This window comes from Cetorhinus maximus, chromosome 28 (assembly GCF_964194155.1).
Source record: "Cetorhinus maximus chromosome 28, sCetMax3.hap1.1, whole genome shotgun sequence".
Lineage (NCBI taxonomy): Eukaryota > Metazoa > Chordata > Chondrichthyes > Lamniformes > Cetorhinidae > Cetorhinus > Cetorhinus maximus.
The window spans coordinates 2,930,827-2,942,986 of record NC_135906.1 but is presented as its reverse complement, the minus strand read 5'-3'; positions in this window follow the sequence as shown (position 1 = coordinate 2,942,986).

The window sequence follows — 12,160 nt, the reverse complement described above, 5'->3', positions numbered from 1 at the left end:
TTTCCAGAAGTTTCCCTACCACTGAGGTCATTCTGACTGCTCTGTAGTTGCCGGCTTTATCCTTGCACCCCTTTTTGAACAAGGGTGTAACATTTGCAATTCTCCAGTTGTGTGGCACATCCCCTGTGTCTAAGGAAGACTGGAAGATTATCATTATTTCCTCTGCAATTTCCACTCACTTCTCTCTGTACTCTTGGATGCATCTCATCCGGTTCTGGTACCTTATCTATTTTAAGTAAAGGTAGTCTTTCCAACACCTCCTTCCTCTTGATTGTAAGTTTTTCTAGTGTACCAGTTACCTCCTCTCTCACCTTGGCCTGGGTAGGATCCTCTTCCTTTGTAGAGACAGATGCAGAGTACTCGGACAACACCTGCACTCTTTCTCCAGCCTCCATATGCAAGTCCCTTTTTTGACCCTAATCAACCCTACTCTTTCTTTTACCACCCTTTTATTATTTACATGCTTGTAGAAGACCTTGGGATTTCCTTTTCTGTTCGCTGCCGGCCTCTTTTCATGCTCTCTCTTTGCTTTTCTTATTGGTTTTTAAATTTCCCCCCGGTCCTGCTATATTGAGGCTGATTTTACATTGTATTTTCGACCTGACATCTGTTGTGTGCGCACTTTCTCCTTTTCATCTTCTATCTCTCTCATCATCCATGGTTCTCTGGATTTATTTGTCCTAACTTTCCCCTTCAGGGAATATCCCTTGACATTTGCTGCAATACTTTTTCTTTAAAGGTGGCCCATTGTCGGCCACCGTCTTTTCTGCCAACATTTGATTCCCACTCACTCATCTCTGATGCCTTCTCATCCCACCGAACTTGGCTTTCCCACAATTAATTATCCCCGCTCTGGATTGTTCCCTGTCCTTTTCCATGATTAACCTAAACCTTATGATACAATGGTCACTGTCCCCTAGAGGCTCTCCCACTGATATTTGATCCACTTGGGCCAACTCATTCCCCAGAACCAGGTCCAAAAGTACATGTCCTCTAGTTGGACTGGAAACATACAGATGCAGAAAATTATCTTGAACACATTCCAGGAACTCTTGCCTACTTTTCCCTTTGTACTATTCCTATCCCAGTCCATATTCGGATAATTGAAGTCTCCCATTCTGATTACTCTATAACTCTTGCACCTCTCCATAATTCCTTTGCAAATTTGTTTCCCCATATCCCTTCCACTAGTTTGTGGTCTGTGTCGTATATAATCAATGTTACTGCACCTGTTTCATTCCTTACCTCCAGCCAGAGAGATTCTGTCCTTGACCCCTCTGGAACATCTTCTCTCTCCAATCCTGTAATGCCATCTTTAACCAGAATTGCCACTTCCCACTGCCACCCTAACCCCCACCACCACATTTTCTTCCTTTCCTGTCTCTCCTGAACACCTTGTACCAGGAATATTTAACCCAGTCCTGCCTTTCTTTGAGCCAGGTCTCTGTTATAACAATAGTATCATAATTCCATTTGTTAACCTGTGCCTGCAGTTCACCAATCTTATTAACCACACTCCGTGCTTTCACACACATGCACAATAGTCCTGATTTAGGCTTTTTATCCTCTCCCCCTCATTCTGGCCCCATCTAATGACTTGCTGTTGCCTACTCTAGTTCTAACAAACTCTCCAAGGTTCTATTAACCTTGATACAACTGGCTGATATATCCTTGGTATCAGTTGATGCTTCCCTACTCCCCACTGCCAGTTTTTCTCCTCTCCACTCTGAATTTACCCTCAGGGTCCCATCCCCATACCAATCTAGTTTAAACCCTCCCCAATAGCACTAGCAAAGCTCCCCGCGAGGACATTCGTCTCAGTCCTATTCAGGTGTAGATCGTCCAGCTTGTACAGGTCCCACCTCCCCCAGAACCTGACCCAATGCCTCAGAAATCTAAAGCCCTCCCTTCTCCTCCATTTCTCCAGCCACGTGTTGAACTGCTCGATCTTCCTATTCTTGTGCTCGTTGGCACGTGGCACTGGGAATAATCCTGTCATTACTGTTCTTGAGGTCCTGCTTTTTAATTATTTTCTTAACTCCCTAAAATCTGGTTTCAGGACCTCATCCCTTTTCCTACCTATATCATTGGTACCAATGGGGACCACAACCTCTGGCTGTTCACCCTCCCCCAAAAGCATGTTCTGCAGCTGCCCTGTGACATCCTTGACCCTGGCACCAGAGAGGCAACGTACCATCCTGGAGTCATGTCTATGGCCACAGAAATGCCTGTTTGCTCCTCTAACTATGGAATCCCCTACTACTTTAGCTCTCCCGCCCTTCCTCCTCCCCTCCTGTGCAGCTGAGCCACCTGTGGTGCCATGAACTTGGCTCTTGATATCGTCCTCCGAGGAACCATCTCGCTCACCAGTATCCAAAATGGAAAAGCAGTTAGAGAGTGAGGTAGCCTCAGCAGATTCCTGCACTACCTGCCTGCTTCTCCTAGATACTCTGCCGGTCACCCATTCCCTCTCTGTGTTCTTCGAACCTGCTGTGTGACTACCTCTCTAAAAGTGCTATCCACGTAATCCTCGGCCTTGTGGATGTACTGCAGTGACTCCAGCAGCCACTCAAGCTCCGCAAATCAGAGCTCAACTTTCTGCCACTAGTGACGCTTCCTGCAGATATGATCATTGAGTCCACTCTGTGCCTGCACGACTTCCCACATCCCACAGGATGTACATTCCACATGGCCGAGCTGCGCTGACATACCTTAAACTTTGTATGAAGCATTTACTACGGTATTTATTTCATAATTTATTCTAAATTACTCATTTAAAACAATTATTTTCTTAATTAATTTGGAATATTTCCCACGTATAGTACAGTACTGTGTTTATTAAAGGCTAGCATCACCCACAATTACAACTAAAAGTTACACATTCCTTAATTACACGGGAATGTGTTTTAAGTATTTATTTTAATTATTTTATTTTAGCTATTTTATTTTACTTATTTTGCTGTATATATATTTTTTATTTTAAAGTTTTACTTCTTGTTATTTACAAGACCTACTTTAACTCCTGCATTCTAAGCTGGCTTTTAACACACTAACCCTTACACCAAGCTCTTACCAGCCAATCAGCTTACTGGTTTCATGTGATGTCACAGTTGCTTTTACCACTCAGCTTCTACAGAAGCTGAAATTCTCCTGGTTCCAGACTTGCCTCTGCTCCGCTCTCAGGCAGGAAAGGCTGTGCTCTGAGCAGAAGTATCTATTTATGCTGATCCTGGTTCCTGACCGGCCTCTGTTCCGCTCCTATAGCCACACCTTTTAGTTGGAGGAAGTGAGACAAGTTAAAGGAAAAGTTATTCAGTGGGAGAACAAGTTCAGCCAGACAGAGGAGAGTGGTGGTGGATGAGGATTGTTTGGCCCTTGTTTCAATATATGACTGAATTCAATAACAAATGTTAAAACCTTAATAAGTTCTCAATCAAGCTAGCAACATTGCTCTCAACCTGATGTATTTTACCCCACTTTATTTTCCTTCTTCACAGTTAACTTAATGGCGATTCGAATACTGTCTCAGCAAAAGTGTGGTCTCTCCAAATGTGTTACTTGCTACCTGGTGGCCATGGCAGTGGCAGATCTACTGGTCATTATCCTGGACCTGATATTAAGACACATACCAATTGTTTATGGGGAGCAGTTCCGGTTCCTGTTTTCCATTCCCGTGTGTAACATACACGCTGTTTTCCTTTATGCAGCCACTGACTGTTCTGTCTGGTTCACTGTCACTTTCACCATTGACCGATTTGTGGCCATTTGTGGCCAGAAGCTGAAAAGTAAATATTGCACTGAAAAAACAGCGACTGTGGTTCTGGGAACAGTGACTGTGCTGAGCTGTTTAAAGAACATTTTCTGGTATTTTATGTTCATAGGTGAATATTTGCTGTTGAACGTCCCCTGGTTTTGTGATGTAACAGGGGGTATTCAGTATTCTCAAGTCTGGGGATCAATCGAGTTCCTCCATAATATTCTAAACCCAGCGGTCCCATTTGTTGTGATTTTGCTGCTCAATGTTTTCACTGTCAGACACATTTTAGTGAGCAGCAGAGCCCGCAGGAGACTCCGGGCTGACAGCAGTGGGGAGAGTCCCAGAGACCCAGAGATGGAGAGTCGAAGGAAATCCATCATTTTACTGTTTGTTATCTCGGCAAATTTCATCCTGTTATGGACGACGTTAATGGTTTATTCCGTGTGGTACCGGATGTGGGATTTGGGATATGGTTCTGTTTGGATTGATGAAGTTGTGCTGGAACTGGGCTTCATGCTGCAGCTCCTGAGTTGCTGCACAAACACTTGTATTTATGCCGTGACCCAGACTAAGTTTAGAGAACATCTGAAGGATATGCTGAAATATCCCTTCACCCAAATTGTTCGACTCATTCATTGATCAGAAAAACGGAATCACTGAGAGCTTCAAGCACCTTCTCATTTTATTTCACATTTCCAGCAGGGGCCATGTCCTGTTCCCCATGGTGATAGGGAATGGGGGTGGGTCCTGTTTCCCACAGTGACAGTGAAGTGAGGGTACAGCCTGCGGCCAATAGTGATGGGAGACTGAGGGTGGGGCCTGTTCCCATGGTGAAAAAGCATTAGGGGAGAGGCCTGTTGCCAAGGTGACAGGGGACTGGGAATTGGGGGATTTCCACATGGTGACAGGACGTAGGGGAGGGTATTGGGTGATCTCTGGCACGGGATCAGCTCACTCAACGCAGGCCCGGGATGGAGCCAGGGCCCATCCTGCTCCGTGTGGCTCGCTATCACACCAGGAGACTTCAGCTAACACAGCATAATCTGGAGCCTGGGCCTGTCCTGCTCTGGGGGCTCAGTAACAAACCCCATGAGATGAACTTTTAATAAACACTGCGGTGTATTTAACTCCTTGTCCAACACTGTGAGGCATCTTTCAGTTTTTAGGTTGATTTCACAGGCGATCTCCAGCTCTGAATTCCTCAGCAGAGAGCTTCTGATCTTCGGATAGTCGGAGTCCGGATGGATGTACCCCGGAAGATGCGCCATGGGACATTATCGGAAGTCCCAACGCACTGACTCTGCGGGAACTGCCAGGGAAGTTTGAACATCTGATGGGCAATTCACCTGCTCACTGGGACCCTCCGCAAAAGTCTCCAACTTCAGACAGTTCCCACGTACTTACCTGAATAGATACCCAGGAAATGTTAGACCGATGAAAACCTAGTCTAACTCCTGGGTAACTGCACAGCTGACCGACCAATCACTCACAATGTCCCCCCAACTTGACTGCCTCGTGACCCCCAACTACCCCCGACCCCTGACTCCCCATTGACCTCCCAAAACCCCCAACTCGACCTGACTAGCTGCTCCACCCGACTCCGCCGACGCACCCTATTCCCCCGACTCAACCTGACCACCCTTTGCCCCAGCTACCCGCTTACCCACCTGCCAAACTACCCACCTCACCCACCTGCCAACCTTCCCAGCTTCCACCTTACCTACCTGACACCCTATCCCCTTACCCATTTACCTCACACAACCTACCCCCTTGCCCGCCCACCCCTATTATTCACTTACCTTCTCTCCGTAGCTTTCCAAAGAAGCTTTGGGACATTTAAACTCTTTACTTACTGGTCAAAGTCCTGGAGCTCCCTTCCTAACAGCGCTGTGCGTGTACCTACACCACGTGAACTGCAGTGGTTCAAGAAGGCAGCTCACCACCTCCCTCTCGAGGGCAACTAGGGATGGGCAATAAATGCTGCCCCGGCCAGTGAAGCCCACATCAAGTGAATGAATAAAAGAAAATCCGGCAGCTGGTGTTGTAAAAAGGGGGCGTGGCCTGTCCTCTCCCAACGATCCGACGCTAGGAAGAAGCAGTTCCATTTCAGACTCGCTCCGCATTTCTGGAGAAGCCGGGATGGGAAGACCTGGTCAGGAACGCCGCGCTCCTGTGTGCTGGAGGAAAGTAGGAGTGGGGTGGCAATCCGACAGTGATTGACATTCCTCGGAAGACTCCGGCCTCATCTTTCAATTCGATACTTTACAGCCTTCCAGAATCAACACTGAGTTCAACCATTACAGACTGGAATCTCTGTCTCCATTTCTTTGCATGTTTCACTCTTACTCTTGTTCTCACATTCGGAATGCAGCACAACTGCTCGAGGCACATCTTTTGTTTCTTTACTTGTCCCATTTCCACTCCCTTTGACTCCGCACGACTAGCTCTTCTGTCATTTAATCTCTCCCTGTCTTACACCCAATCACAGAGCTTCCCTATTGTCCTTTTTCTCACCCTCCTGTTGCTTAAAGTCGATGACATTTCAAACTTGTCCAGTTCTGATGCCTGAAACGTTAACTCGATTTCTCTCTGTACAGATGCTGTCAGACCTGATGAGTATATCCAAGGATTTCTGAATGTATTCAGAGGAATTCTCTGTTACTCCAGCCCGGGATCACGGATGCAATGGATGTTATTGAAAACAAGTTCCCTGGGCCATTTTGTTAGAACTTGTTTGCTTCTAAAATTGTATTTTTACTCTTCTGACATTGTCTCAAATTAACCATTAACCTTCTGACATGGATCCATGTATCCATTTAGCATGGGTGGATGATTGGACAATGGAGAAGTAGCAGAGAGTAGGGATAAACGGGACATTTTCGCTTTCTCAGCCGCTAACTAGGGGATTTCTGCAAGGATCAGAGCTGGGGCCTCAACTATTTACAATCCCTGTTAATGATTTAGACAAAGAGATCAAGCTGAGAGAAGTAGGGAAAGCGGAGGGGTGAAATCAAAAAGGAAATTAGGACAGTAAAGAGAGGGCATGAAAGAATATTGGCAAGCAAAATCAACACAAAGATGATTGATCAATTTAGAGTAAGAGGATCACGAAGGAAAGAATGGAGCTCATAAAACACCGAAAAGGTAACCTGTGGGTGGAGGCGGAGGATGTGGGTTTGGGTCTGAATGAATACTTTGCGTCTGTCTTAACAAAAGAGGGGGAGAATGCTGACATTGTAGTTCAGGAGGAGGAGTGTGAAGTATTGGATGTGATAAACGTAGGGAGAGAGGAAGTATCAAGGGGATTAGCATCGCCAGAAGTGGATAAATCACCAGGGCTGGATGAAATGTACCCCGGGCTGTGTCCGCTCCAGTCAACAAGGATCTGACTACTCTAATCCCATTTTCCAATGCTTGGCACATAGCCCTGGAGGCTATGTCAACGCAAGTGAATATCTAAATACTTCTTAAATGTTACGAGAGTTTCTGACTCAATCACCCTTTCAGGCAGTGAGTTCTAGACTCCCACCACTGTCTGGGTGAAAAAAATATTCCTCAACACCCCTCTTAGCCTTCTACCTCTTACCTTAAATCTATGCCCCCTGGTTATTGACCCCACTACTAATGGAAAAAGTGCCTTCATATCCACCCTATCTATGCTCCTCATAATCTCATACACCTCTATCAGGTCCCCTCTCAACCTTCATTGCTCCTAGGAAAACAACCCCAGCCTATCCAATCTTTCCTCATGGCTCAGACACACCAACACAGGCAGCATCCTGGTAAATCTCCTCTGCGCCCTCTCCAGTGCAATCACATCCTTCCTATAATGTGGTGACCAGAACCGCACACAGTACTCCAGTTGTGGCCTAACCAGCGTTTTATACAGTTCCAGCATAACCTCCCTGCTCTTGTATTCTATGCTTCAGCTAATAAAGGCAAGTATCCCTCATGCCTTCTTAACCACTTGATCTACATGCCCTGCTACCTTCAGGGATCTATAGATATGCTCACCAAGGTCCCTCTGATATTCAGTGCTTTTCAGGGTCCTACCATTCATAGTGTATTCCCTTGCCTTGTTAGCCATCCCCAAGTGCATTACCTCACATTTTTCTAGGTTGAATTCCATTCGCCACTGCTCTGCCCACCTGACCAGTCCATTGATATCCTCCTGCAGTTTACGGCTATCCTCCTCGCTATTTACCACTCTACCAATTTTCCTCTTATCTGCAAACTTCTTGATCATACCCCCTACATTTAAATCTAAATCATTTATGTACACCACAAACAGCAAGGGCCCCAGTACCGAGCTCTGTGGAACCCCACTAGAAATAGACTTCCAGTCACAGAAACATCCCTCTACCATCACACTCTGCTTCCTGCCTCTCAGCCAATTTTGGATCCAACATGCCACTTTGCCATGGACCCCATGGGCTCTTACTTTCATGCCCAGTCTGCCATGAGGGACTTTATCAAAAGCCTTGCTAAAGTAAAATGCATTATCCTCATCAACACTCCTGGTTACCTCCTCAAAAAATTCGGACAAATTTTTCAAACACGACCTTCCCTTAACAAACCCATGCTGACTGTCCCCGATTAATCCTTGTCTCTCCAAGGCCAGATATATTCTGCCCCTCAGAATTCTTTCTAGTAACTTCCCCACCACTGAGGTTAGACTGACTGGCCTGTAATTTCCTGGTCTATCCCTTCCTCCCTTTCTTAATATTGGAACAATTTTAGCGGTCCTCCAGTCCTCTGGCATCACACCTGTGGCCAGAGAGGATTTGAAAATTATTGCCAGGGCCCCTGAAATCTCTTCCCTAGGCTCCCTCAACAGCCTGGGATATATCTCATCCGGGCCTGTGGATTTATCCATTTCTAAGGCCGCTAGACCTGCAAGTGCCCCCTCGCTCTCTATGTTAATTTCCTCTAATATTTCACAGTCCTCCACCCTGATATCTGTATCTGCGTTGTCCTTTTCCATTGTGAAGACCGACGTAAAGGATTCATTGAGGACTGCACCCATGTCTTCCGGGTCCACACACAGATTACCTCTGTTATCCCAAATTGGCCCTACTCTTTCCCTAGTTATTCTCTTACTCTATATATATTTAAATAACCCCTTTGAGTTTTCCTTTATTCTATCCACCAATGCTTTCTCATGCACTCTCTTAGCTTTCCTAATTTCCTTTCTAAGTTCCCTCTACACTTTTTACATTCCAGGAAGGACTCAGCTGTATTGAGCCCTCGGTATCTGCCATAAGCTTCTCTTGTTTTCTTCATCCTAACCTTTATGCCCCTTGACATCCAGGGTTCTTCAGGATTGGTTCCCCCCACCCGTTGCCTTTATGGGAACATAATTGCCCTGTGCTTTTGCTATTACCTCCTTGAAGAACCCCCACTGCTCTGACACAGTTTTATCTGCAAGTAGCTGCTCCCAGTCCACTTGTGCCAAATCGCATCTCATCTTAGTAAAATTAGCCTTTCCCCAGTTTAGAACTTTTATTCCTGGCCCAACCTTATTCTTTTCCATAACTATCCGAAATCTAACTGAGTTATGGTCACTATCTCCAAAATGTTCCCCTACTGATATGCCTTCCACCTGCCCGGGCTCAGTTCAGAATATTAGGTCCAGAACTGCCCCTTCCCTTGCTGGGCTTTCTACGCACTGTCTAAGAAAGTTCTCCTGGATGCAACTTCAGAATTTTACTCCCTCCCTACCTTGCACACTGAAACTATCCCAGTTAATATTTGGGTAGTTAAAATCCCCTACCATTACTGCCCTATTATTCTTACACTTCTCTGAAATTTGTCTACATATTTGATCCTCTATCTCTCCCTGACTGTTTGGGGGCCTATAGTACACAGGTCATATCTGACTAATTAGATTGAAGTTTTTGAGGAAGTAACAAGTAGGATTGATGAGGGTGGTGTAGTTGATGTGATACACATTGATTATAACAAGGCTTTCGACAAGGTTCCACATGGCAGACTGCTTAAAAAAATAACAGCCCATAGGATCCAGGGGAACGTAGCGAGCTGGATACAAAATTGGCTCAGTGGCAGGAAACAAAGGATGGATGTTTTTGTGACTGGAAGGCTGTTTCCAGTGGGGTTCTGCCGGGCTCAGTACTGGGCCCCCTGCTTTTTGTGGTCTATATTAATGATTTGGGCATAAAAGTAGAATGATCAAGAAGTTTGCAGACAGCAGAAAAATTGGTTGATAGCGAGGAGAGTTGCTGTGGACTGGAGGAAGATATCAATACACTGGTCAAGTGGACAGAAAAGTGGCAAATGGAATTCAACCCAGAGAAGTGTGAGGTGATGCAATTGGGGAGGTCAAACAAGGCAAAGGATTACACAATAAATGGGAGGAAACTGAGAGGTGTAGAGGAAGTGAGGGGTCATAGAGTGAATGTCCACAGATCCCAGAAGGTAGCAGGACAGGTTGAGAAGGTGGTTAAGAAGGCAGATGGAATCCTTTCATTTCTTAGCCGAGGTGTAGAATATAAGAACAGGGAGGTTATGCTGGAACTATAGAAAACATTAGTTAGGCCACGACTTGAGTACTGTGTGCTGTTCTGGTCACCTTGTTACAGAAAGGATGTAATTGCATTCGAGAGGGAACAGAGGAGATTTACCAGGATGTAGCCTGGGCTGGAAAATTGCAAATATGAGGAAAGATTGGAGAGGCTGGGGTTGTTCTCCTTAGAACAGAGGAGGCTGAGGGGAGATTTGATTGAGATGTACAAAATTGTGAAGGGCCTGGATAGACTGGATGGGAAGGGCCTATTTACTTTAGCAGAGAGCACATTGACGAGGGGATATAGATTTTAAGAGATTGATAGAAAGATTAGAGGGGAGATGAGGAAAACCTTTTCTCACCCAGAGGATTGTGTGGGTCTGGAACTCACTGCCTGAAAGGGGAGTAGAGGCCGGAACCCTCAACTCATTGAAAAGGTGTCTGGATATGCACCTCAACTGCCGGAACCTGCAGGGCTACGGACCAAGTGCTGAAAAGTGGGATTAGGCTGGGGGGGGTTCGTTCTTCAGCCGGGGCAGACACGATGGGCCGAGTGGCCTCTTTCTGTGCTGTAAACATTCTACGATTCTACGGTACATTCAGACGGTTGCTATGCAGCCATTCACACCTCATCTGGACACATCTTTTGTTTCTTTACTTTACCCATTACCACTGCCTCTGGCTTTTGTACCATGAAACCTTTTATCCTTTAATGTCTCCTGCCCTCCACCCTATCACACACCTTCCCTTTTGTTCATCGACATCATTCCCTCCCCAGACCAACTCCTATTGGTCCAAATAAAATCGGCCTTCCTGGTAATAAATCCATGAGTTCTGTCATTGGTGGAGATTGTGGCTGGTTAATTGGTTCAATGTTGCTGCTTCTGGTCTCACTGGTGTCAGGTGAGTGCGGCTTGTGTGTATAAAAGGTGCTGCTCGGTGGCTGAAGGGATGGTTGAGTTGTTTGGTATCATGGGGGATTTTGTAGTGAGGGCTTTGTTCCCAGGGCTGGTGTTAGTTGGAGCTGTTTGTGGCTCTGATACTTGGCAACTGTTTCTCGGCCAGAGGTTTCCATGGAGCAGAGTCAAAGCCACCCCTGTGCCTCAGACATTCTCTCCGCCTGGGCCTCCCTTTGGTTCCCATTTCCGTGTGTCTGAGGGTGGAAGTGTGTCTCCACTGCAGACTGTGATGGTGCAGTGTGGAGAGGACAAGCTGCTGCTCAGGGTCCAGCTGGATTTATTTGGAACCTGGCACCTGATCAAAGCTGCTGACCTGACCCTGGGGACAGCAGGTTGTTGGCCAACCAGGATCTACTCTCAGAACCACACTGTCCTCTTTGACTATGGACTCCATGAGTGTGGCAGCAGGTTGCAGGTAATGGGAATCCTCAGCTCTTGCTCTAAGCTTGGGCTGTAGGTTGTTCCCCACTCTTCATTCCAACACTGGGTGAGATGTCAATGATATTGAGGAGATAGCTGTCTCCTGCTTTATAAAACTACAAATTAGCTTTCTATCTTGTATTGTACTTTACTTTAACTGATCCCTGAGTCTCTCCAACCTATGACATCAGCCCCATTGGTCTTGAACCTTCTCTTTGGATCCTCCAAGCTTTTCCTTTTGTTGTTTTGAGGATTTTCAGCTCTATTCCCCTCATTCAGATCAATCCAACTGGAGGTTTCAGTCCAGTTTAATCGAACCAGGTTTAGAATGAGATGTGATGAAAATTTGCTTTTTCATATAAATTTGGATAGCTTGAATTTCCAAGCAATGGTGGGATGTGACACCCAGCTTTCAGAAACTAAGCTGAAGTGTTAATTTTTTTCAAAAGGTTATTGATAAATTAGTACTAAAGTTTTATATTATGAAAAGTGAAGTTGCAA